General features: G+C 45.5%; 1 protein-coding gene across 4 annotated transcripts in view; it reads right to left on the bottom strand.

Annotated features, from left to right (window-relative positions):
• pcbp3 (poly(rC) binding protein 3) overlaps nt 1–21849 on the bottom strand; it is a 37818-nt gene extending 15969 nt beyond the window's left edge. For all 4 annotated transcript variants that reach the window (XR_009929720.1, XR_009929721.1, XM_062456328.1 and 1 more), the window contains exons 1-5: nt 21625–21849; nt 7983–8041; nt 7770–7847; nt 7245–7337; nt 6663–6800 (exon numbers count right to left, since the gene is read on the bottom strand). The gene's annotated coding sequence lies outside the window, so the exon portion shown is untranslated. The remainder of the gene's footprint in view (nt 1–6662; nt 6801–7244; nt 7338–7769; nt 7848–7982; nt 8042–21624) is intronic.
• Between the last annotated feature and the right edge of the window lie 5095 nt (nt 21850–26944).

The raw sequence follows: 26944 nt of genomic DNA, 5'->3' as shown, positions 1-26944 counted from the left end.
CTGTGTCGTACTGTACCGGAGCCTGCACTGATGGTTGTAGACACTGTGTCTCGCACAACAGAGAACTGACCTCTATCTGGTGTATTACAAAACAAACTTCATAGCTTCAGTTAATGTACTGATGGCAAATGTTATCTTGTATAACAAAATTAATTCTCATGTAACCACAACTAAGGGCAATGCATTGAGGATACAATGTAATATAATCTCTCTCATGGTGAAAACTCCCCATGAATTCCACATTGGCATAACAAACTACATGGTCCTAGCAAATGAAAGTAGTAATGGAAATTTCTATTTTTCAATAGTTTTTTTCTGACAAATGTATCATTCCAATGGAATCTAATTGAATGTACCACATTAGGTGTGGATTCATCTTGAACTTGCGTCCATGTCAAATATCGCTCAAAATGTCTAGGACACATCAACGATCTTCAACATATATCTAAATACTAACATCTGACCAAAACTGTACTCAATATCACATAGTCAGAAATGGAAATGCATTACTGTGATTTGAAAAAGATCTACCTTTGTACTGGTCCAAACAGTTGACACATTCACCGTTAACAAAAGATTAGAAAAATCGCAGTCATAAAAGAATCCCCCCGCCTTCGTTGTCTTCTGACTCAGCCCAGACACTACTCTGACACCTGATTGGCTCTGAGATTTGGTCATGTGGGCCAGAATTGCGGCACATGACATTCGGGTTGCGTAAAATGCTCAAAAACACACAGAAATTGACCAAAACCCAGTAATGGATCAGCCATAGTCAATGTCTGCAGTGGTTGTTTGGAGAAATGTTGCCTGTCAGACCGTGGTGGTTTCAGTACGCCCCAGATCCCCAGTCCCCCGGGGGGAGGGGGGGGCAGAGGGGGCAGGGTTGTGGGTGCTGCCCCTAAGGAATGGGCGTGGGGTCTGGGTGGCACGATAGCTGAGCCGTCTACAGATGCTGCACATTCTCTTCAGACCGCTACATCCAGGGATTTCTCGCTTTGGAAATTATGTCCAGGATGCCTGATTTTGGGCACTGGCACCACAACGTTTTGTGACAAGTAGAAGTTAGTGTCATTGTCAACTGCTTGAACCTGCATTGCTACACCACCACCCAGTTCCTCTGCTCCTCTGCCTGCTTAGTTTGATCTGTCTCAGAGCCAAGCCCCAGGACAAGCCCCTCTGAAGAGGCATGCCTCCCCGCTGTCATTCACCATCCACATCTCATCAGCAACTACAGAACCCTCTGCAGATTCAGGACCACATGATAAACCCATGGCCACATCCACTCCTCAATGGTAAATGGGAATGAACCAGGAAATACTTGTGTGAAGGAAGCTGCTTTGTTGATACAAAGAAACAGTGTTGTGGCACTTTTCCATGTTCTCCATCACTGTGTGACCAGGATGGCACTAACTATACACAAAAAAGCAGTTGGTTGGGATATATCTGGTCATTATGTTATGTAGATATTTTATTGTATCATCATTATGATTTACAGCATGGTCACCTAGCCAGTCCCTACATGGCCAGTAAGGTGGATCCAGGATAAAGGCAGAGGCCAATCACATCCTCATCTCTCCCTTAATCCAACTTAATCGGTCCAGATAGGCGTGAAAGGCAGGCTGGCGAGGAGAAGAGGAAAATTGGAGGACGTTGTGATTTTACGATCCATAGTCTTCAGAGCATGATCATTAGTGTGTAGTAGGTACAGGGCATTCTTAACTGTTTTAATGACCTCCTCAGAACGAAGCACAATTCACTGTCACAAGTGTGTCCAAAAATCAAGTCTAGTTATTTACCTTCCATAGAGGTTTTGCCTATAGTTCTTGATTCGCAACATAGCGTTTTACTAACATTGCAAAATGTGTCAGTTATTTAAAGAACAGGACTAAAGGAGACCCACATACCCTCCCCCTCTCTCTTCCCCCTCTATACCTCCACCCCCCTCCCTCTCCCTGTCTTTACCTCCACCCCCCTCTCTCTTCCCCCTCTATACCTCCACCCCCCTCCCTCTCCCTGTCTTTACCTCCACCCCCCTCTCTCTTCCCCCTCTATACCTCCACCCCCCTCCCTCTCCCTGTCTTTACCTCCACCCCCCTCTCTCTTCCCCCTCTATACCTCAACCTCCCTCTCTCTCCCTCTCTTTACCTCCAACCCCTCTCTCTCCCTGTCTTTACCTCTTCCCACTCTCTCCCTCTCTTTACCCCATGCCCCTCTCTCTCTTCCTCTCTACCTCCTCCTCCCCCTCTCTCTCTGTCTCTCTTTACCACCTCTCCCTCTACCCTCTCTCCCTACCTCCTCCCTCTCATTACCTCCTCCCCCTCTCTCTCTGTCTCTGTCTCTCAGTACTCGATAACTGGTATATGAAACACAGACCTCTGCAAAGTTGATCCTCTCACAGAGTCAATGTTAATAGGAGTTGACCTCCAACCGAGCACCTTGTAGATCGACCTGCAGTAATAACACAAGACTTCTGGCTGAGAGATGTATGTGGAGAGGCCAGGTTCAACCCGTGATCCCAGCAACACAGCTTACAAAGCATTATGAAATAGTGTGTTTTGGTGCAGTGGGAAGGATTGCAAGGACAGTGTAGCACTGAAAAAAATATTTTGATTTACCATAGTTCATTGCAAGTCCACTTTCAAAATCCCAAAGTTTGCTTAAAAAAAAAAAATCCCAGTTATGGTTGTGGATAATTATTCCTAAAGAATCTATGAACAAGTCAAGTATTGTAGACTGAAGATAATCTAGGCCCCTAGACTGTTCCCTTTGTTGTGGATGATTTTGTTTGATGAAGTAACATATTTGTCATTTTTCTCCTGGTTAATACTCTGCAACCTCTTATCAATGCTAGATCCCTGGGCTGCTGTTTACAAAAACTATATTGGGAGGGAATCAATTCTCTTTCTGGTGGTGGTTTGAAATGAAAGGTGCCTGCCTCCTTGAATATTTGATTTGATTGTGTTACATGAAGAGTGAGACATGTGATTTGATTGTGTTACATGGAGAGTGAGACATGTGATCTGATTGTGTTACATGAAGAGTGAGACATTTGTGAAAGGATCAGAGTAGAAAGAGGCAAACTCCAGTCTCAGTTCCAATCATCCAAAGAAGGAAAATCATTCGCAAGATGGACGTACTATTTTCAGCCCTTAAGTCACCACTGTGCTTCTGCAGAGTCCCAGTTTGACTCTAATCTGTGATATGCAGCTTGCGATCAGTCATACTACATAAAAACATTACTTCTGTTCAGTATTTTAAATCGAGTGGTAGGCCTACACTTTCAGCTTATGGAACTGTCAAATCCATCCAAATGAAATTGGAAGGCGCCAGTATTTACTGATGGCTCTGCTAATCAAACTTAACAGTTGAAAAATAGACATGTAATAGCATTAAACACGATTAATTTGGTGGACAGCCAATAAAATTGGACATTTATTTTGAGGGTGCGTTTCTTTAAACTGGATAATATAAAGCACTGTACACTGCAGTGTCAGGGATGAGTGGGCAAGCGTCAGATTCAGTTACGAAAAATAAATACTTTCAGTGAAAATGCATTTCCTGTGTCATCTCATGGGTGGCATCTCTACCTGACTGGAGAGATATTTCCACAAGTCCATCTGTGTCACCACAAGAAATAAGCTCTACAAGATCCTATCAGTTCAGGCTAACTTGAATGGCACCCAGACAGAGGGGCATCTAAATCAGATGTTTGTGGAGGAGAATGCTGTGAGGATGCTTGATAAATGTCTGGGCCAGGCCACTGAGCCAGACAAACACTGTTATGGAGGTGAGCTTGTCACAGTGATGTATGCTTAGCCACATGACACTGACCCATCTAGGTGAAGTGGAGGTTTTCTATTTAGAAAAGTAAAGTAATAAGTGTCTTCTAGACTTCCTCAATAGCTTTTTGGGTGGCTGTCCACTCTACCAGAGATGAGAAGTCTCAACTGGTTTTGTCATTTCAGATCAGGCTCACTCATTCTTTTGAGTTTATTAAAAATACATTTTTATAATAAAAAAAAACTTTGGTTTTTGAGGGACTCCACTCTCTATTTATCCTGTTTATTCATACATGTAACCCACCCACCCCCATTTAGACAGTATAAATTAAGGAAATCACTAATCAATCCTACAACCTTTAAAGTCCTCTAAAGAGCCCTTAGAGAATTGTTTAGCAGCACAGACAGCTCAGCGCTAGTGTAAAGTCAATTTATAATTTTGGAGCTGTATGCTACTTTCCAGCAAATTATGTTCCAGGAATCATGTTGGACATAAACCACATTTAAACCACCCCACCCTCTGTGGGGTGTTACAGGACATGCAGAGGGTCCTGTATGTGTAGGTATACAGGCACCATAGGTTGGAAAAAGACAATCAAACTCACAACTTAACACAACAACATTCACAGGCAAGAAATTATTGGCTGGATATTCTCTGGATTCTGGGGATGTGATTTCAGAATAGGAATTGGAACAGATTGAGTATGCTGAGTGTTTTCTAAGCATAAACACGAGCAGTGAGAAGCCTGTATCTGCTGTCCACTGACCCCTAGCAGCAACATGCCTCAGTCACACAGTCAAACCTGCTTATTCACAAGTGAACATATGACTCGCAGGCTGTGTGTGTCATTGTGAAATGAAGCTCTTCCCACCATTGATATGTTCATGCAGAACAGACACTGGCACTATGAGAGTGCTCACATCCTAAAATGCCCTCATATCCTGCCTCTGCCTTTTAATAATTGAGTCAATTAAGGGTTTCTTCTTCAAGCTCATTATAAGAGTCATTTGATTTGGCTGTTAAAAGCTTGGAAAAAGCTTCTAGTGGGACTGTCTATATGTGTGTGTTAGTTTCCTCCAGGATCATAATGACTCGTATTGAGAGACTTGTTGCTCTTGTTGGTTAGTTGTAACGGTTTTAAATTCTTGTACTCGCTGTGAAATATTCTACTGTTGATTGTTTTTCTACAGGTACACTCTTGCACTTTTTGAGTTTCATGTTGTTTAATTGTAACTTGTTTAACTGCATGCTCTTACAATTCTTCCCTTTGGCACTTATTTGGTTTTTCACAATGTATGCTTCATGTTTTGGCTGCTCGCAATGTTTGGGGCTCGTGTTATCATCAGTTTGTCTCGTTGTTATCATCAGTGACCTATGCTCTTTTGTAAAGAGCATAGGTCTTGACTCATGACATTATGTAGAGGTGTGTATGTTAGTGGATGTGTGTCTGAATGCGTGTGCCTCAACAGTAATGTGTGCTGTATTCTCTAAGTCTGGGACAATGATGACTGTCAATGCATGCTCACAATAGGCAGACTGGCAGGAAATGAAAAACAGACAGCATGTGTACAGCGTGTCCCTGTCAACACGACTTCATTTAGGTTAGGGCACTGGCTTGGTGTGCGTGTTGGGAATGAAATCATACCCATAAATAAACACACGCACGCACACAGTATCAGAAGAGAGGCAGTACAAAACACACACTTCACTGAACACCATGTGAGAATGTGTCCCTGCTAACACCATCGTTGCAGACAGAAAGAACATTTGAGAGGACAATAAAAAGACTAAAATCAAATATTTATATTTTTTGGGCTCAATCTGTCAGGGAAACCAGACTACAACTCTTTACTGTGTTCAATCTAACTCGACGTCCTGGAATCAGGACCCACGTACCTATTTGATTTGGATGAGCGCTTTGCGGTTGCCCGAAAATATTTGCCACCATGTTGAGCTCCCACCTTGCGTGAACAGAGCCCAGCCTCTTTGTGCGTGTTCACCTAAAACTCCAGTTACCTTGAAGCCAAATCAACTCCCCCACATCTGCAGCACGGACACTGCACTAGTTCAGGACATGCTGTATCTAGTGTGTTGTGTACAGTAGGTACCACACACAGTAGAAGAATGTCCTCTGTCAGCCATCCCTTTCCCCACTGCTCAGCTGACGATGCAGGGAGCCAGAGCTGGTGTTGTTCCTGGTCTGACAGCAGCACCTACTGCCCTTGAGCAGAACCTGCCAGAGTGGCAGAACCTGCCAGAGTGGCAGAACTGCTGCGATGACGAAGCTCCCCACAGGAGGTGGAGAACCTTGGAGGAGGTGAGGCCTGGAGAGGCTGAACACACAGCCACCTCAGGACAACACAGAGGAAAATACACACACTCCAGCATTTCAGACCCTTACAGTTCAGCATGAGCCCTGAGGGCTGGGCGTGGGGCAGGATTTTGGACAAAGCACTTTCTGTCAGCACATTTTACACCGGATTGAAAGCAAAGGCATCAAACTGCCACTGCAATCAAACTTACTCATGACTCTGTGCGGACTGTACAAGGTACTGTATCTCTTGACTGCGAGGCATAGCATTGTGATGTCTGCTTATCGGTGAGGCACAAACTTAGTGTGAGACCTGTTCAGTAGGAGGTCATCAGTTACAAAACGGCTTCTTGAGTTGACCATGAAGACTCCAACACACTAGCATGAAGACTCCAACACACTAGCATGAAGACTCCAACACACTAGCATGAAGACTCCAACACACTAGCATGGCATCACAACCATCTGCCCTTCAGCCCCCGAAGAAGTTCTGCTTCCTAATTGAAATCTAGCCTTGTACCAGGAATCTAGTATTTGGAACTACAACACAAGAACAGCTAGTAGAACTCACCAGAGCTGATCCCGGCTGAGGCTTCTCATATATGGAGGCAGGGAGCTGAAGGTGGAGGAGGGGAAAGTCGACTTGTGGTTCCGGACGGATCAGTTCATCAACCTTTACACTTCTCCCCAGGTTGATAGCCAGCCCATTCTACAGACCCCAAACACGCATGCAAAAGGTGAAAGTCTAGTGAGTTGTACATAAGGATTGAAAGTTACACACAGTCTGTAAAAATACACAATTGTGTTAACCAGGTGTTATCTGCTGTCCAATATTGCCTATTTTAATCAAACAGAAATATGAGATTTATAGGCACTTTATACTGAGGATGTGAGTTTGAGTTATTGTGCTTGTCTGTGGGTTTACGATTGCATAAATGTTTGCCAGTGAATGTGTGATTTATGTTTTTGATGGATTCATGCTGTGTTCACATTTGCACAGTATAAGATACAAATTAACAGTTCATAAGGGCAAATCTTTTTTTGCCATTTCTCAGGAGTGTTTGCATGTAGACATTTAGACCTAATTTAGAAAGGGCTTCCTTGAAACTTATGTGTTTAAAAGTCATTCTTTAGGAGGAATAAGCTCTCTGACCAGGGGTCCCAAAACTCTCCTGGGGTTTCTGGTCCAGGTCATGTGACCTTGTGCTGTCCACCTTCCAGAGGACTGGGGAGGCGTGGCCTCTTCCTGAGGAGCAACATCAGAACGGCAGTAAGCAACACTTCACACTTGGAGCACATTTCATAGTCTTCAGTGCAACACAATGTGATTTGCAAGTGGAAGTAAAACAACAAGTAGGAATACAAAATAAAAGGCATAATTATGTACCTCATGAAACATTTCTTGTCTGAAAACTAAAAGCAAGCTGTAATGACTAATATGAAAAACACATGCAGCCAAAAGCTCCCATCAGAGTCCTGTGTTGCTCCGGTCCTTGAGAGACCGTGTGTGTCTGCTGCTGCGAGGTGGAGGAAGGACAGCGCAGCTGGGAGCTCCACAGCGAGCTCCACAGCGAGCTCCTCCACAGCGAGCTCCTCCACAGTGACTAAGTAGAGAAGGTGTTCTCCACCAGGTCCCAGCCTTCTCTGGTGAGTCTGTTTGGTGTTCCACTGTAGTTACCTGAGTGAAGCAGACTTGAGTTCTTCAGATGGTTTAGCTGAATGCTTGAATTTCTTCCCGCGATCGTCAGTGGTGGATCTGAAAAAAAAAAAAAACATCTTACGAAAATACAGTCTTGATTTTTAATCTAATGGTTTGGTCTTCCCCAATGTTAAGTAGAGTATGCGCTGAAATGCTTGAATTAGTGGGTATGAAACTGAAATGGAATCTTACGTAGAGCTTTCGTTGGATGAACAGGTCCAAGATGACACCCCAGGGAAAACAGGGGAATCCTGTGAATGAGAGGGATTTCAGGTGTGAGAACAGCACTGATGACACAGACACATGGTATTCTAAGGTTACAGCACCCTCTGTTGGTTTTACATGAGGACTGACTGACTGTTCACTCATAAATGATCCCTCCCACACACAGTCTCTCTTTCCTTCCTTCTGGTTTGTCTCTCTTGCTCTCCCTCTCTCTCATTTAGCACACACAACCACATCCACCCCCCCCCCCCCCACCCCACCCCCGCCACACACACACACACACACTCCCACGAAGCGCTCTCCTCAGTAAGAACTATGACGACAGTACTGCCCCCTACTGGGTTATCAGGTCTCTTCTCAACAGATCCACATCATCTCTACACAGGGACGAGGGGTGTTGTAGACTGAACACCACCCATCCACATCACCATCTCCACCAACACACACACACACACACACACATGTACGCACAATACCAGACACACACATCACCGCACACATTGTCCACCAGACAAGTACATTACATCCTGTACCATATAATTAACAGTACCAACACACACACACACACACACACACTTCAGCACAGTACCATTACCATGTCTTAACCCCCACACACACAAGCAGATAATTAAACCCTTTAAACGGTCTTTGCACCCCCCCTTCCATCTCTCACACATCTCCTCCTCAGAAGATGGCCTGCGATGAGATCTGAGTGGCGGGGAGATGAACGGGGTGGCGTCTCAGAGGTGGAACTCTATTAGAGCGCAGCAGAAGAGGAATCAGACGGTATTAACGTTTAATGATGTCTAAAAAGGAGAGCTCTCATCCCCTCACTCTCTCTTCTCTTTCACCCTCTACTTAGACATTTCCTCCACTACCTCTTCACCTCCATAGAGCCCCCCCAGAGCCCCCCCTGCCCAAGGGCTCTGGCTCGGCCGGGCCAGTCTGGACAGAAGGGGGAGGGGCTGGGTGGAAGGCTCTTAAACAGATCCCTGGCAGTATTTAACCTTTACGACCGGGGCAGGGGGCAAAGCTGCTTCTCACAGAGCACTGTCTGTGTGGATGTTTCTGATTTAAGGAGCGCCACACACACACTCTGCCCAAAGCCCAAATCAGGTGTGTGTGAGTGTGAAGTAAACTAAATCTCTTATAGGGAGAGAGTGGGTTAATTAATATTTTTATAATGGCTTATCAGAGGATTAAAATATGTAGGCAGAATACAAATGTAAACATACGCAACCAGTTGCCAGTTCAGTCAAACTAAGCCTTTCAACAACACGTCCCTGAGGTTAACCTCTCTTCATCTATTGTCAGTTTTCTTTTGCCGTTTCATGATCTCATTTAGTTTAGTGTTTTATTCTCTCAAATCTGTTTAGCCTTACAGAACATACTGTGAAATATTAATCACACCTAAACTATTTATATTGTGAACATTAATAATGGATAGAAGGCCCAGTAAAGCTTGCTTAAAATGATGAAGAAAATATTTCTTTTTGTCGAGACTGCCCTGGGAGATCCCAGTCTCAGTTTATATACTTATCAAAAAGATACGCACTTTGGCTTCCAACTGAAACATATATTCCACTTAAATGTCCTGATAAAGATGAGTTAACACTGGGATGGAAGCCCTCCAGCCATGCTGTGCTTTAGTGTTTTCATTTTGCTTCACTCTTTCAAAAATCTAATAGTTTTATATCAGCCAACTCAAAACAACACGCCTCAGTTAGGTAAAGTGCTGTTGCTCCTATTTGCTGTGTTCCTCCTGGCCACCCAGAAGAGTGTAGCCATGAGATACCAAGAGGCCATACAATACTATACAAACTGTCAGGAAGAGTTACATGACCTCACTTCCTGTTCCCTTCAAACTGTGGCAGGAAGAGTCACATGACCCCAGCAGAACCGGGCCCGTGGAACACAAATGAAACACGAGTTTCCATAAAGCACTTTCAGAGGCCATCACTGTGACACCTTGATTGATTAGAGCGGGTATTCACCGGAAATATGGATTTGATCCACCGGATTGCTTCAGAAACCCTCCCCATCAGACATAAATTAACTTACAACAAGCATGAATAACTCTGATTAGATTGATAAATGGGAAATAGCTAATTTCACAGAATTGATTCTGAAACTGAGCGCTACGCTGACCATATCTCTCCAGGTTTGAATGGCTGCCTCTGGAACAATCCTGTACGACACGCCTGAGTTTCCAGATGATTACCGGCCTGATGTGACTGCTCATGCTAGGGACCCTGGAGCACGCTGCCCCCTAGAGGCCTTGTGGCCGAGCCACAGCCTCCTCATGGAAGCACCGCCACCTCACTGCCCGGAGCCCTATCCCTGTATCACACCTACTGGAGCCCTATCCCTGTATCACACCTACTGGAGCCCTATCCCTGTATCACACCTACTGGAGCCCTATCCCTGTATCACACCTACTGGAGCCCTATCCCTGTATCACACCTACTGGAGCCCTATCCCTGTATCACACCTACTGGAGCCCTATCCCTGTATCACACCTACTGGAGCTGTAAGGAACACACGTAGATGTTCTTAAACTGGTCTTTGGTCGTGTCCAGGAGAACCACTTGTGAGCGTGTTTGTGCCCCAGTGTTCTTCATGCTAGGTTGGGACACGTCCTGTGGTGGTATGAAAGGATGTGAACTGTGGTATTAGATATCGATGATGAGCATTATGTGTTCTGGAAGGCTTGCAAAGATGCAAGGCCCCTGCGGTGATGGATGAACATGTTGTTCACATATTAAACTGCTACGTTGTCGGTTGGAACATGGTTTTAGTGTGTGATCCGGTTAGGAAAGAGAGGATGGGTCTGTGCTCAAAGTTCAACTGCATTGTCGGATTGTTAGGGCACAGTCGTCAGTACATTTACAACACACATACACAAACACACACACACACACACACACACACACACACACAGGGTTACTGCAGGGAAAGTGCTTCTAACTAAGAACAGTCTGAAGAGGGGGCAGCTATGTGCTGTAGTGTAACATGGTGACTCCAACACCACAGTCTGGCAGGAGGGCTTAGCCAGGCTCATCAAACTTTTTAGCAGAAACAGCAAGACATTCCACCAAGCAAACCTGCTGGTGTCCCACCACGCTGTGCAGCTGTCTGATGTGTTTCTCACAGAGCCTGTTTGTTGGGTGGGAAGACTCGCTACTTCTTGTTGGGGGTTTTGCTACTGTACAGGGATTAACTGAGTGGTTTTACGTACAGTAAGTTAGACATGATGTGAAAAGCTCACTCACAAGCACATAAAGGTGCATGTTCAATGATACTGTTGACCAGGGAGAGTCAACACATCTACAAACCAGCCTGCTGTATTTAAAACGGAATCAAACAAAAAGTGGGATATATTTCTTCCACACAAATTACATAAAAGCACAAATGTAATTGCACACTGTTGTAACTCATGTCAGTGTCTGTCAGTGCTCACACAGGGATGACATGCATTCATGTTATTATCTGCTTCCTCATTCTGACCCTACAGAAGAAACACGTATTTTCAACAGCAAAGGCAATATTAAAGCTTTCATAAAGCACCTTGAGCACACATCAGCTTCTTCAGATTTGGTTATTGCAGACAGTCTGGCAAAATGCATCAATTGAGCCATTGATGCTGTATGAAAGGGTGTTGCATAATCCTGTCATGAATAGAGAGGTAATTTTCTATTTTCTTCGATGCCCTCCACCTAACCCTCTTAGAGTGTCTCTGCTGGTCTGCTTTGGGCTGGGGGGGGAGGGGGGGGGGGGGGAGTAGGATTCTCACAGTGGTACATCTTCAACCTGGACATATTTATGCCTTAGGAGCAGACCTTTCTTCATGGTCAGCATAGTTCTCCTGTGTGTGTGTGTGTGTGGGTCAGGGTGTGTGTGTGTGCGTTTCTGCGTGCATGGCCGCACCTTGGTCTGTGTGTGTATGATATGCCCTGTCCACGCTGCTCTGTTGAAGAGGAAGGTTACTAAGCCATATAGTTATACACTGGGACGATTAACAACCTTGTGAAGTCATTTACTTACTATAAGTAATAATATTACAAAATAAAATAATACAAAATAAAAAAGTCTTTTTTGTACCAGAAACATGTGTGAAGCCCCCTGAAGCATCATTATGCTGTCGTGTTCGTCTGGATCCCAGCCCACACACACGGCACAAGACTAACACATGCTGCATCTATGCATCAGGATCGTCATGTATGCAAAAACTGTTTCTTTTCCTTTCATTCCTTATTTCAGCACCTTTTTAAGATGTAAGAACAGGAAGGTTTTATAAATTGACGCTCCCATGAAACAGTCATTGTGTATATTATAATCATATATCAATACACAGTCAGCCAAATGGGTTTTACGCACCAAGAGACATATCACTCCCTGTGTGGATGGAAATTGCACAGCTGGTTTTTCCCCTTACTCTTACAGTTTTGTGAAGATGGGACATGTTTAATAAAGATGATAAATTACCCAAAAGAGAATGTTGACCGCTCAATTTCTACACTCATTCCTGATCCCATCCTCTCCTGTTATAGAGAAGCAGCCAGAACCCTGATCCAATCCTCTCCTGTTATAGAGAAGCAGCCAGAACCCTGATCCCATCCTCTCCTGTTATAGAGAAGCAGCCAGAACTGTAACTGCCCCCTGAGGTGTGGCGTGGCTCAAAGCCAGGGTGTCAAATCTATTACGTCTTTTGGGCTCTCCTCTTCACTCTCAATTCTTTTCACTCATTCTCTCTCTCTGTCAGCACATACACACCTCTCTAATTGCATTGTCAAGGTTGATTAGATGGACAGTACGATGACAGGATACTAAGTAGTGGATATTAATCAGATTAATTGCTGCTTGATCTCACTAGATTAACAAGGTCCCCTGCTCAAAACCTTTAGACATGAATATAATCTGAACCTCTGATTATTCTTTAGGCACAAATTCCCTAGGTCAAAATGTTTCTTATTTTATTACAGATTATCACATTTACAGTGTTATTTTAATCCGTTAAAACATTTCTCAAAATGCTAATTTCCCTGGATCTTGCCATCTCTCATATTTGCAACAATGTTTTTGCTTTGATGCCCTCTAAATCGTCCACATACTCTACTTTTCAGAGCAAAAATGCTGTTCACCGCATATTATTCTCAGCATGGTTACATATGACGTGGTTTTGTAAACCAGCTTGTGAGTGACTCAATATGAGGAGAAAGGACGTCTGGATGGGGGAGCAGGTATCATTTAGCAACGTTTGACACCTCTGCACATTCTTGAGAGACCGCAAACCCACTTCTTTTAAAGCAATTGTCATCAAAGCTCTTTGATGATTTGAGTCTCTAAACTCTTAATCCTACTGAGAGAAAGCTCTGTAGGAAATTTCAAAGGTTCAGATTTAGTATTTGAATATTATTCATGTCAGTCCCTCCTCCATTCCCCCAGTACACAGGAGAGAGAGCTCCTCTTTCCTGCTCTACAGGGCAGTCAGAGCTTCAGTAGAAGGAGGTGTCTCATCTCTTGTGTCTGTTCTTGTGAGTTGAGCATCATGATGTCATGTGCCTTGCCTATATATAGGAGATAGCGAGTGTGTGTGTGTGCGTGCACCCGTGCGGGCCTCATGATGTCATATGCTGCAGCTCTCGATGAAAGAGAATTAGCCGATGGATCAAATTCCAAACTCAGTGGGAGGACATCACGCCACTCGCTCAGTAATCTGCTACTCAGATTTGCCTGCGGGTTAACAGATTGCGGCTCAACTTGGTATGAAGAGCTTTCCAAAATGTCAAAAATCAAGAAGATAAGTCTTAATTGCGATCCACTTCATGCCGCGAGCACTTTGCTCTCAAAGTTTAGCCTTGTCCGTGTTGGAACGTGTTAAAACACACCTCTGTGGAGACCTTACATTTACATTTAGTCATTTAGCAGACGCTCTTATCCAGATCGACTTACAGGGACATTCCCCCGAGGCAAGTAGGGTGAAGTGCCTTGCCCAAGGACACAACGTCATTTGACACTGCCGGGGAATCGAACCAGCAACCTTCTGATTACTAGCCCAATTCCCTAACCGCTCAGCCACCTGACTCCCTTGGTTCTCTTCGTCCAGAGGTGTTACAGGAGGAGGGGGTCAGGAGGAGGAGGGGGTCAGGAGGAGGAGGGGGTCAGGAGGAGGAGGGGGTCAGGAGGAGGGGGTCCAGGCCAGGCTGAAGCAGCCGGGAGGCTGGCTGACTGTCAGGGTCCTGGGACTCTTTGGACATTCACCTCTCTGATGCTGGTCAAGCATCCTGGAGGTGAATGTCCAAACATAGGCTCCTCCCAGACCCCACAACAAGTAGAAAAAGGTTCGGTGTTAGGTTTTCTAAAGGTATCTTATCAGATAGCCTAGGTTTGTAAAAACACTTCCACGTATTTTCTCCCCTTCCTTCACTTCCTATCATCTTTCCCCTCAATGCAGGGAGGGAAGGAGAGCAGGCCTCTTTAGACCTCAGGGCTGCTAGGTATTAGCTGGCTGTGACACAGTTTTCCAGACTCCAATAGATGAATAATAGAGCAGTAAGGGAAGGATCTCCTCATGCTTAATGTGGAGGAGGGAGGGAGGGGGAGAGGGGGGGGGGGGGGAGGGGGAGAGGGAGAGAGAGAGAGAGAGAGAGAGAGAGAGAGAGAGAGAGAGAGAGAGAGAGAGAGAGAGAGAGAGAGAGAGAGAGAGGGAGGGAGGGAGAGATAAAGAGAGGGAGAGATAAAGAAAAGGTTACTACTAACAAGTAGTTTTTGGTGAGGAGAAATATAATCTTCTAAAGTGGTACAGAAGCATAGATAATAATACTCAGCTATGTGTTCACTTCAGTTTTAATATTGTGTTGTTGACATTATAATCGTAACTTCCCTTAGCGCTTAAGGCAATGTTATTTTGTCTTACTCTCCACCGAGAAAAAACCCCACACAGACACAAAAATACAGTTGGGTTTCCAGCTTAGATTAAATATCCCCCAGAGGGTGCAAAACTTTTTGTGATTAATGAATCGGGTGCAGGGTAGGGGGTAACGTGAATAATGGGATTTGAAGTTCTTTTAAGTATCTGTTCCTCCCTTGCTCTACCCCTCGACCCACGCGTAAGTCTGACACCGGGCCGCAAACAGCTGAGAGGCATTTCTCCCTCTCCTGCAGCTCTCCGTCTCTACATCTGCTTATGCACACACAGCGTTCCTGCTGACTGTGCTGGCTTTGCAGATGCCTTGGGAGCTGGCAAAACCCCCCGAAGGGCTCAGGAAAGTGTGTCAAGGAAGAGAGAGCACATCTTCTGTTCTTCCTCAGAAAGGAGGGATGAGATGAGAGGCAGACCTGGTGTTTGAAGTTCAAACTGTGTTGAAGTCAGGGTTGACCATGACAGGACCATAGAACTGTATTCTGCCTACCAAATGATTAGAAGGATTTTACTTTAGCGTATTGTGATTCAGGTCTGTTCCAGTGCAGCACAGCTGGGTGCTGTATAACACAGTACATTTCCTAAAGGTTGCTGTGTCCATATCCCTGGACCGTACAGCCCATACAGGACCTGACCATGTAACAGGCATTTAGGCAACACTGAAATAGATTTTCTTTGCTGCCTTTACCGTATCTGTATGTAGGACTGACTATTGAGAGCAAACAGATAGGTAGGACGTCTTGCAGGACTTGACCTTTTCTCTCCCCCCTCCAACCCTCCCTCCCTTCTCACCCACCAGGGCCGATCTGGCGTCAGGTGTGGCGCTGTGGTGGTCCTGGGGCTGGGCCAGCAGGCCGGAGGGAGGCCAGGAGGAAAGGATCACTTGCAATAGACCAGCACGATCCAAATCATTCTATTATTCTGTTGTTGAATTTTCTTCATGTAAAGCAAATCAGCCATGTGTTGCTAATGATTTTCAAATCAAGTGTTAAGCCATGAGTAGAGGACGCTCTCAGATGTTCTCGATGGTTTGCTGGATCTCTCCAGTGGCATTGCCAAGCTTCAGTCATGCAGTCCTGTACCAGCACACACAGTCCTGTACCAGCACACACAGTCCTGTACCAGCACACACAGTCCTGTACCAGCACACACAGTCCTGTACCAGCACACACAGTCCTGTACCAGCACACACAGTCCTGTACCAGCACACACAGTCCTGTACCAGCACACGCAGACCGGTAGAGTAGTGCACAGATAGAGAGACCATCACCCCACATGATGCAGGAGGAATTGGACCATGGTCACTAAAGGTGTGAACACATGTCTGTGTTGTCATAGTTCCAACATTTGGTCAACGACACCAAGCCAAGTACCACTAAAATGTCAGCCGACTTTTGCCGGAAGCCAACTAGCAGAGGAACGAAAGCCTTACCTTTTACAGACGTCCTTACAGTCACATGACCCACTGACACAGTCAGGCCGGGTGGAACAGTCACCTCGGAGCGCTGCGCAGAGTTAGCTAGCTAGCGAGCCAGCCAGCGAGCAGGCTACGCCACTCTGCAGATCATGTCTAAATAAAGCCCTGAGGCCGCATGAATCACTGTTTCACTGATCCCCACAAGCCAGGAGACACCAGGTCTGCCTTCTCGCCTGGCTCACACCACTCATTTGAAGACAGAATGAATGAAGAAAACGAAGAAGAGAGATTGTGTGAGAGGGAGAGCAGACGCTCGTCACTGGAGTCCCATGGCTTAGCCTAAGAAGCTTGAATAATCAGTGTGTTAAGCTGTCAGGGCCTCGCGCTCGCGCCCACCGTCTTTTAACAACTCCTGGGTGCTTTTAATCAAGCAGAAACGCTGAGCAGGAAGCAGCCAGCTAAGAGACGGGGCTTTAAGAGTATCCGTTACACTTTCTCCTGACATCACCAGATGCACGTTTTTCCACTCTAAGCTGCAGACAAGTCTGTTTTTTTTCTTGCTGAGGACAAGGTGTTACACTGCTGTAGGTCTTTGGCATTTGGTGGTCTGAGTGGAAAAGTAATCCCAAAGTGTGACAGGATAAGATAATTGACCATGTAAGACAATTTGACATAGGCTACTGACATACGATACAAACATATTGCTGTGGCGTTTGAGACCTTGGTTACTTCTGAGTTGTGTGAAAACACTGCTCTGTTGTCAGCATGTTGAAGGGTAGATTTAAAACACATACAACACATCTAGCTCAGCTAAGCACACCAGTTGTGATGGAATAGCCAATGCCAGGAATGTCACAGCAGATGGTCCCATCACAAGAGTCGGGGCCTGACGGGGACCAACAATAATATTTTCACATCATTTCCCACTGAAGCACTTCTACAAAGCCCTGCGTGTGGCCTGCTGTAACATGAAGGCAGCAGGGCCTGTTAATGTCCACGACTGCACCACCCAACCCACAATCATCACAGCAGCGGGTAGCCATCCTCACAACACCACCCTGCCATCCTCCTCCCTCCCTCCCTCCCTCCCTCCCTCCCTCCTCCATCCTCCCTTCCGCTTCCTCCTTATCCCCCCTCTGATTGATCTCATGGCCCATCGCCGGCTTAAATTACATTGCAGAGTGGGTTTTCACAGAGACAAAGGGCTCCAGATTTCATAAGCCATCATTCTCCCTCCCGATAGCCTCAACTTTGAAAAGGTGCAGCATTCAATTTCAGTGCCTCACGGCGAAGGCTTTTTTAATATATTTTTTTGCATTCGCTCATGAGTTATGACACTAGCCGGGCGGTTTTTCAGTTACGACCCCAGCACAGACAGGGAAACCTTCCTTACCAGTCGCAGCTGATGTGGAAGAGGGAAGAGGGAGGTATTGAACCTGAGCCAGGATCAGTCACAGCTTCCTGCCAGCGTACAGCAGTGGCCGGAGTGCATCATCTGATTTACTTTAAAAGGTTCCAACTGACATTTTCAGTAAACCGTCTCCAAATGCAGAAGCAGTAGTACTATGATATTACTATATGACATGCTAGTCTTGCACAAACTGTTCTCAACAACAGTACTTTTGTTGTAGCCTTTAATTACCAGTTACTCCATCATTGTTTTGGGGGATTAATAAAGATTTAGTCTTCTGGATGTACAAAATTTCACAAATTTTCGCAGCTATTCCTTTTAAAGTGTAGATCACAGCATGCTTTACAACCCAAGTTACAGTGTACCAAAAATATTGCATGGTCAAATCTATATTTTGAAAATCAGCCTTCAACGGAACAGAGACTTTTCAAGAAATTCACGAAAGAATAGTGCTTTGTAAGTCCATCTACAACTAGCCTAATGGAAATGGTTTCTCCAAATCCTTCCTCCCTCCCGTGATTGTGACATATCCCAAAGCTGCAGTTTGCTGCACAGCGCTGTGTGTGTGTTGTCCCTGCTTGCTGAACAGGAGACAGAGTGTCAGGGCTTGTTTCTCGCTGCGCCACCGGCTCCCTCACCATCCCAGAGCCAGGACAGTGTGAGGTCCGGAACGGGGGGAGGAGGAGGAGGAGGAACGGGCCGAGGCACAAAGGGAGCAGCTGCTCTCCGACCATGGGCTTCCATATGGAGGAACAACTAGGAGGATATGAGACTGCAGAAAGAAAAGCTGGTTGAGACAGTTGATGTTTTAAATATCAATGGAACTCGGTGTCAGTTTTGTGCACTATGCCGGAGGTTCGAAGCGTTGACTATATTCATATGTTAAAACGTGGCTTTTGTATCCAGTAAGATTTTTCTCAAACAACCAAATGTGTTCCTCACTCTGCACAGGATTGCTGCCTTTGAACTCTGCCCTCTGGCTTCCAAGGTGTCGTGTCCCAGTGTATCTCCAGTTGACACAGAAAAGGATGAATGAGTTTGTGTTGACGTACTGTAGGCATAACGCCATCATGATCCATACCCTCAGAACCTGCATTCGCCTCATACTGAGAGAGAGAGAGAGACAGAGAGAGAGAGAGAGAGAGAGAGAGAGAGAGAGAGAGAGAGAGAGAGAGAGAGAGAGAGAGAGAGAGAGAGACAGAGAGAGAGAGAGAGAGAGAGAGAGAGAGAGAGAGAGAGAGAGAGAGAGAGAGATGTGCACACCCACTTTCGTGTGCTAATATAATATATCATTCTACACTCTTACAAAGGCTTTCAAATAGGTGTAGGTATATTAGGTATAGGAGCATATAACAGAGTGAGTTGAATGATAATTGCAGAACTACATGCCTCATCTGAAGACAAAAGAACGCTTGGCCTTATTTAGGTACGGACTGAGGGATTCAGCAATCAAAGAGATTCAGCTAGCAAAAAGGGAGTGCGATACAGTATCATGAAGTGTTAGCCTGCGTAAATATAGTCTGCGTATTATGAATCTGCAGTTGTACGGTTGAAGAGGCCTCTTAGTTGCTGTTAAATGAGGCTCTATGAGGCTCCCAAGTACAGTATGACCTTTAAAGAACAATGGCAATTTATAGTGGCAAGGGACACTTCATAGAAACACCCCATTAGAAAGGGACTCGACCTGGGAGTGCTCTGAGCTCTGAAGACTGAGGAAGCCCTTCTGAACCCTGGGGACATCGCACTGTTTGTTCGTTTCATCAACGTGTTGTTTTCGAGTCTAAAGTATGGGCCACTGCAAGGGAAACAGTTCCTGTCACAGATCAGGTTCTGTGTACCTCACAGCACGGCTGCCTGGCTCAACCTTTAAAGGCCTTCTTGCTTTTTATTGACAGCTGAGAAAATATAGAATCCTAGTCTTAAATATGGATCACTTTCACTTGATATTCATCGTTTGATGTCATCATGCTCAGGTTTTCTAGAGATATCTGTGCAACAATAGACACTTGTTTAATTGAACAGATTTCCAAAACACCTAATCATCACCTCTTCACTCTCCCTGGTTAATCAACAACTCGAACTGGGTATATATTTATCATATGTATGTAATAGGCATTTCAACTTTGATTAACAGCACAAAATGTGTAATTGTATCAAAGGTTTTCACTTCTAACGGCAAATTTGTTTTTCAGTCTAAAAGAATTCTCCAGGGCTCAAAGTCTTTCTGTGTCTTTATAAAACACAAATACTGCAGCTGAAACTGCTCTCCCTTGAGAGTGGATCTCTGGAAGGTCCTGTTCTCTCAGAAGGCTGTATCGCAGATGCTTCTTTACAAAGCAAATTAAAAACTGATTATCCCAAACAGAAAGGTCACCCTGTACACTGGGGAAAGCCCTCCTCGGAAGCACAGGAGCCAAGGTGAAAACGTGTGGCTTGTAAAAGTTTTTCTTGAGAACTAGTCGCTCTGGATAATAGCGTCTGCTAAATGACTAAATGTAACTTCATGGTGATTCACTTTTACCATGCCACCTTATTGTACAATAGGTATTGTATAGCGCACATACTGTAGCAAAAACACATTTAGTTGTAGTTGCAGATCTAGACATTTAACAGTATCAAACCAGCAACTGCTACTTTGTTTTTGTGGTGCAGCTGTTAAAGTTTATGTACATAAACACTACATTGATAGTTAGTCTAGAGTCCATGTACTGAAACCAACATATTGTTATTTATCAACTTCAAGGATCTACACGTACAAGATGTTAAAATGATGGCAAGACAACTCCTAGACATTCAGGAGCACAGTGAAAGCTCTGTGGATCTCTGGCTCTGTGGCCAGCAGTATTGATGTCTGGGCTGGGTCGCAGAGCCTCTTCCCTGGGCCCATGTGGAGACCTAAGCAGTTTCTGTTCCTCTGCTCTCTCCAAACATGTTTTATAGACCCTGTTAATGTGGGCTTGGCTCGCTGGATCGCTTGATTCAATCAGCCGAGTCGGTAGCGTTGTAAAGTCATTATGCGTTTGTGCAATGTCATGCGTTTGTGGTTCTGGTGGTGGTCTGTTCCTCGTTGGGGCAGCAGCTTAGCTAGCAGTACTACGCCAGCACTCAGCCTTCTATAAATAGTGGATGCGAACAAGGGGGTAAACAATGTAAATCAATTAGTGATGCGTTTTCAGTAAACCAAACTATGGTTATACAAGACGATTCCTGCCCTGGGAGGTCTGATGAGGAAGAGTTAACTGGCTTCTCCCTGGAGCGCTGGGAGCTCCACAAAGACACAGATGGAGAGATGAGCAGAGAGATGAGCAGAGAGATGAGCAGAGAGATGAGCAGAGAGATGAGCAGAGAGATGAGCAGAGAGATGAGCAGAGAGATGAGCAGAGAAAGAGGTGAGCTTTCTGCAACATATCAAAGGAACAGCGTGAAAAGTGACCTCCTACTTTTTATCTTCCCTCGTTGCCACTTTCCCGAAAATGCCGTTCTGAGAGGAACTGCTGGAGGGGGAACGAGAGAGGCAGGAACGAGAGAGGCAGGAACGAGAGAGGCAGGAACGAGAGAGGCAGGAACGAGAGAGGCAGGAACGAGAGAGCAGGCAAACATGGTATGAGAAAAGAGAGGGATGGAAAGACAGCAGAGAGAGAGAGAGAGAGAGAGAGAGAGAGAGAGAGAGAGAGAGAGAGAGAGAGAGAGAGAGAGAGAGAGAGGAAGAGTGTCTGCGAAAGGAGAGAGAGAGAGAGGGAGAGAAAGAGCGCGCGAGAGATTCAAAGACGGCAATGAAAGGGAGATCAGAGAGAGTCGCGTGGCTCTCATACCGTAACGCAGACTCTGCAGTGCCTCCCTGCGCCCAGCGTGCTCCTACCTGCTCAGACGGATGGAGAAGTCAGGAGAGTCAAAGGGGCTGATGGGTAGGAGAGTCCTGGGGGTCCGGGGGCTCGGAGGCAGTCCGGGAGGGGAGGACGGAGTGGCCAGGAGCGGGGAGACGGGGAGGCTGGAGGGGGAGAAGTTCCGCTGTTCGCCTCTCTCTCTCTCTCCCTCTCTTTATCTCTTCTCCTGCACACACACACGCTGACACACACACGCGCTCTGAGGCAGACACCAATACCAGAGTCACTCCAGTGATGGAAGAGAGAGTCCTTATTCACACGCTCCAGCACAGGAGGACGATTGGACGAGGCTCTACTCCCTCTCTCTCTCAGCAGCCAATAGAATCCCAGCAGAGGGGCTCCTCCGACAGCCAATGAAAGTCAATGCAGCCGGTGCCATGCTCCAACCAATAAGTGCAATTGCTCATATCCAATCAGAATAATTACTCTGGGAGCGGCGTGAAGCCTTGCCTCTGAAGGACAGACAAACCAGTGCACTTAGCCAATAAGTGTGATTTAGGGCCGTAACAGACATTACAGTAATTAGATTCTGAGGCACTTAACCCACCACAATAACACTGCATGCTCCACTGCAGCTCTGGCATGGGCACGGCACGGCAGAGGAAGGCTGAGGGAGGCTGAGGGAGGCAGAGGGAGGCTGAGGGGGGCTGAGGGTGGCTGAGGGAGGCTGAGGGAGGCAGAGGGAGGCTGAGGGGGGCTGAGGGAGGCTGAGGGAGGCTGAGGGAGGCTGAGGGGGGCTGAGGGAGGCTGAGGGAGGCTGAGGGGGGCTGAGGGAGGCTGAGGGAGGCTGAGGGGGGCTGAGGGAGGCTGAGGGAGGCTGAGGGAGGCAGAGGAAGGCTGAGGGAGGCTGAGGGAGGCTGAGGGAGGCTGAGGGGTTTGGGGCAGATCAGGGCATGCAGTATGCATACGCTAATGCCACACACAAGCACACACAATATGCATACACAACCTTGTGATAATGCATCACTGTCACACACTGTATGTTTTCATGTATACAGAACATGGATGCTGGCTTACACACACCTGTCCAGCGATGCATGTGCCTCTTTTAATACAGAACATGTTCTTCTGCTTCTCAAACGGGATCCAGTGTTTGCCGGAGGAAGCATGGGACAGCGTCTGACATTGAGCCTCACACTGTCAGTTTCACACAAGTCTTATTTTACTTCCTCAGATCGATGACTCCGGACAGTTCGCAGCTTGATAAATGATCGATGACGAACTGTCAAGGATGATCTCTGAATGAACATCACCCCCCCTCATCCATCTGCTGGACGGAACGATCAGACACAGACGTCTAACACCATATTGCTGCATGCTAAGGACACATCCAGCTTGGCTTCCCCAAAGCGCAGCGGCCCTCTGACGGGTTGAAAGGTGGATCTGCTATGAGCAGGATGGAATTATCTCAGGACCGCTTGCTGCGAACTCATCAGAAACGTTGCTCAACCCGTTGTTCAGTTTCCCCTTGTGTTCTTCCCACACGTTTCTCTGAAGACTTTCTGGTAAATACTCCCACTTCAGAGAATACTGTCTGAGGGTCGAGCAATCAATGATGCAGTCAATACCTGAGTGCATCAGAACATGTCTGAATTATGCATGGCATGTTGTAACCCTAGTGACATGTAGTGGAGGTGGTTTGGAACTACGCTGTCACAAAGAGGTGTCTGATAACAGAACAGGGGTGTTCAAGTTGGTTTCACTAGTTGGTCATTTCAGTCAAACCGAACTTTTATTAATAATGACAATCAAACATTTTACAAATACAATATGCCTTTCCCCAAAAAGATCCAATTTGCTTCTGCCCGACTTGCAAGCAAGATGTTGGGACTGTCTCCTAAAATGACTAAAATCTCAGACTTCTGAGAAGTGTTCACGGGGGGGCTGAGAAATCGATAGTGCTGTCAATACCTGAGAGCATCGTAAGGTGGACGAGCAGAGCACGAGTGTGGCATCCAGCTGACCACTGGACAAGTTATGCCCTGAAATTCGTCTTCCTGTGGAATCCGATATCTACGGATTTATCCATGGGATGTGGAAACGCACTGCGTTACTGCTGTTCTGCAGTTGGGTCTAGTCGAATATGAACTAGATTGTGAGGTTTGAGATATTATATGGGATATGTAATCTGTCAATGAGGACCAAAACACCAGCATGTGAGGACTCTGGTCATAGCCAGGCTGATCCGTTCTACACATACAACGTTTTTTCACGCATATCTACATTTCAGAGGTTCTCAGAACTGGGAGGTGTGTGGGAGAGATGCTCTTAAGCTGTCCAACATGTAGACAGCAGACAAGCCATGTCTATGTCCATGAATACCTGGTGATCACCAGAGAGATTGGGTTACTGACTCAATAGAAACTCTTGTGATGTACAGTAGAATGCTTTTATAGACTGGGCTTGGTGTGGTGTAACATGCCCCTTCTTTGTGTGTGGTGGGGGGGGGGGGGGGGGTGAGGCATAAAAAATTCATGAAAGATGGAAGGAGATGTCACATCAGATATGTAGCCCGCTGCGGAGATGGGAGAGGGTAGTGAGCTGTGAGCTAAGCAAGATACCTGCAAACCGCCAATCCTGACCTGGGTAAATTATGTAGTTACAGTGTACCCCTGTAGGGGAGCTGCTGCAGCCTGATATATATTATTATGGACTTGCTATTTGGGGGGTGAAAGCAATTCTCATAATACATATAGTATGTGACCAAATTCTACAGTGACAATTTGAGAAGAAGTTTCACAACTGTACACTTTATAAATCACAGTCCTAGTAATTATGTCTACATGCATATCTCTACACTGCATCTCTCATCATCTCATATTGATCTGTTGTTGTACAGATGGAGGGTCAGGAATGTCAGAGTGATACCAGGAACATCCACTCCATCCTCCTCATCAAATATTTAAAGTAAAAATGCAAAACTTAACTGCCAGAGAAATCACAGCAGGATGCAAGGAGTGGTAAATTCATACGTGTTATTAAACTCAATAATTCTGAAAAGTGGGGTTTAGAAGCCTACTGTACAATGCCTGCCTACTGCATGGTAGTGAGCTTTTCCTTTTTGGTTAGCAGTAGTCGTTGGAGACAGACTTGCCTAGCAAACACCTGGTTATAGTGAGTAGCTTTTTAAGTGCACACATATAGACTAGTAAGCAATAAATAACTATAAAAAAAAGAATTCCGTTCACAAATATCTTCACTCGTACATTTCTCTTGATCTTATTGGTTTAGTTTGATAGACTTTTGTGGATGATAATACAGTAGACCCACAAGGCAAGCATGATGCTGTAAAACTAACACAAGGTCCCATTATACCTCTGCATGTATTGTTCAGATATTGTTAGGTGGTGTTGTGAGTCACCAGTGTACAGAACACAGATCCCTGACAGCCTGGGCCTCCAGCTTCCGCCCCAAATGTAATTAAGCCCAACATCTAGCCGTCTCACTCTGCTATCATTACCGTCTGTAGATCATTTGGATGTGCTTAGTTATTACTTACCAGCCCCTAAATATAGCCCTCCCATGGCAGCCCTTGTGATCGCAGCTTCACAGCAAGCCAGCTGCAGGATGTTAGACCCCCCCACCAACATACTCCCCCCTCCCCCTCTCCTTCTCCTCCCAGCACTCTCTCCCTCTGTCTGAGTCACACAGACTGTGTGTGTAGTACATCACTTGGCAAATTATGTTTTTTGGGGGGGTGAAAGATCTATGCAGCTGAAGACCTTGACGGATTGCGAGCAGCGTGTAATGCTAGTTATTTTTCTTTCATCCGCAGACAGCGCAACGACACTGAGTCCCTACAGTCAATTAATATTATCCACGTAGCAGCAGCCTGCTGTTTGATGGGATGAGACACTTGAGGAAGCTGGGATTGCGCTCAGGTTTGACGGTATCTCTGGATTTGCATGTTGTTGCAGTTTATGAGGAGCATACTCAACACACTTTGCGGCGTGGAGTGACAATGTTCGCTACAGTAAGCCATCATACTCAAGTGCATTTTTAAACAAAGCCCAACAGAATAGAGATGCTAGGATAGATTTGTATACAATCTATCGACCCTTAAAGTTCCATTGAAACTGGCCTTCCGTATGTAGAACCTTAAATACGCTGTCCTATTAACGGCCCCCCCTGCCCCGCAACTATCATTTTGTCAAATTGGGACGACTTGTAATCTTTTTATTAAAAATTACCTCCATCGAAGCTAAAGCACCTGACGACTTTCAGTAGAAGGAGCTTTTCTGAGCACTTTTAAGAGGATATTCAAAGAGTAGTGTAGTAGTGAGTAGTGTGACCCAATTCCCTGTTCTTCTGAAACCTCATCCATTTCTGCTCTGTCTGCTCCCACTGTTGTCACCTCCTGTTGACAGCCTGACCTACCTGTCCACAAGGGTTCCAGGGTGTTGTGAAGCTGGTGTGTGTGTTGTCAATGTCTGTGACAGGAAATGGAACAGTTCATAGCGTCCTTTAGTCTGTGTTCCATAGATTTCCTGTCACAATAAGGTCATGAGATGAGAGAGATTACACTTAGACAGTTCATGACCCATACACCTGGTTAGTAGTGAATAACAAACAGAAAGGGAGGGTTTTAATAGTCAGTGAAGGTGACAGGTGTAGAAAGGCATGGATTGCCTGCAATTTCTTCCTGCATCTCCCAAGTCTGGCTGTTAACAGGGAAATTACAAATAGGGATGTTGTTTTGTTTACATGGCCATGTGGGTAATGTGTGAGGGCTGGACTAGGTAGGACAAACCCTAAGTGGAAAATTTGCTTTGAACCGATTTGATGATTTGGTTGGAGAACGTCGTCTTAATACAATCATGTTTAAACAGTCGAGACTGTAGGATAGTATTCTCACATGCCCACTTTTACATACCATACATATATATATATTAGGGGTGGGAATCTTTTGGTACCTTACGATTCTATTCTTGGGGTCACGATTCGATTAAAAATCGATTCACGATTTTTAATCAAATTTCGCACAGAGTTTACGTCAACTCTGGGGTTTTTTGGAAACAGCTCGTTTTACAGCGGCAGTTTCAAATTGTGAGATTTGCAATCAATGTGTGTCAATGGACTTTGAGGTTCACTCTATGTCCATTTTACCCACCGAACTGTCGTCATTCAACTAGGACAAGGTAAACTCGGTTTTGCATTCTTATGACCCCTTTAAGGAACAGTGTGAAATACCCTATAAAAATATACTTGAATGAGATGTTTTATAACATTTAATATTCATAATATCCGCTTTGTAGGCTGATGTGATTCGATATTAGTGTTATTTGTAATTTGTAG

The sequence above is a fragment of the Osmerus eperlanus genome, chromosome 3, assembly GCF_963692335.1.
Source record: "Osmerus eperlanus chromosome 3, fOsmEpe2.1, whole genome shotgun sequence".
NCBI lineage: Eukaryota > Metazoa > Chordata > Actinopteri > Osmeriformes > Osmeridae > Osmerus > Osmerus eperlanus.
Note: the sequence above shows the minus strand (reverse complement) of the source record. Positions and strands in the feature narration are given on the sequence as shown.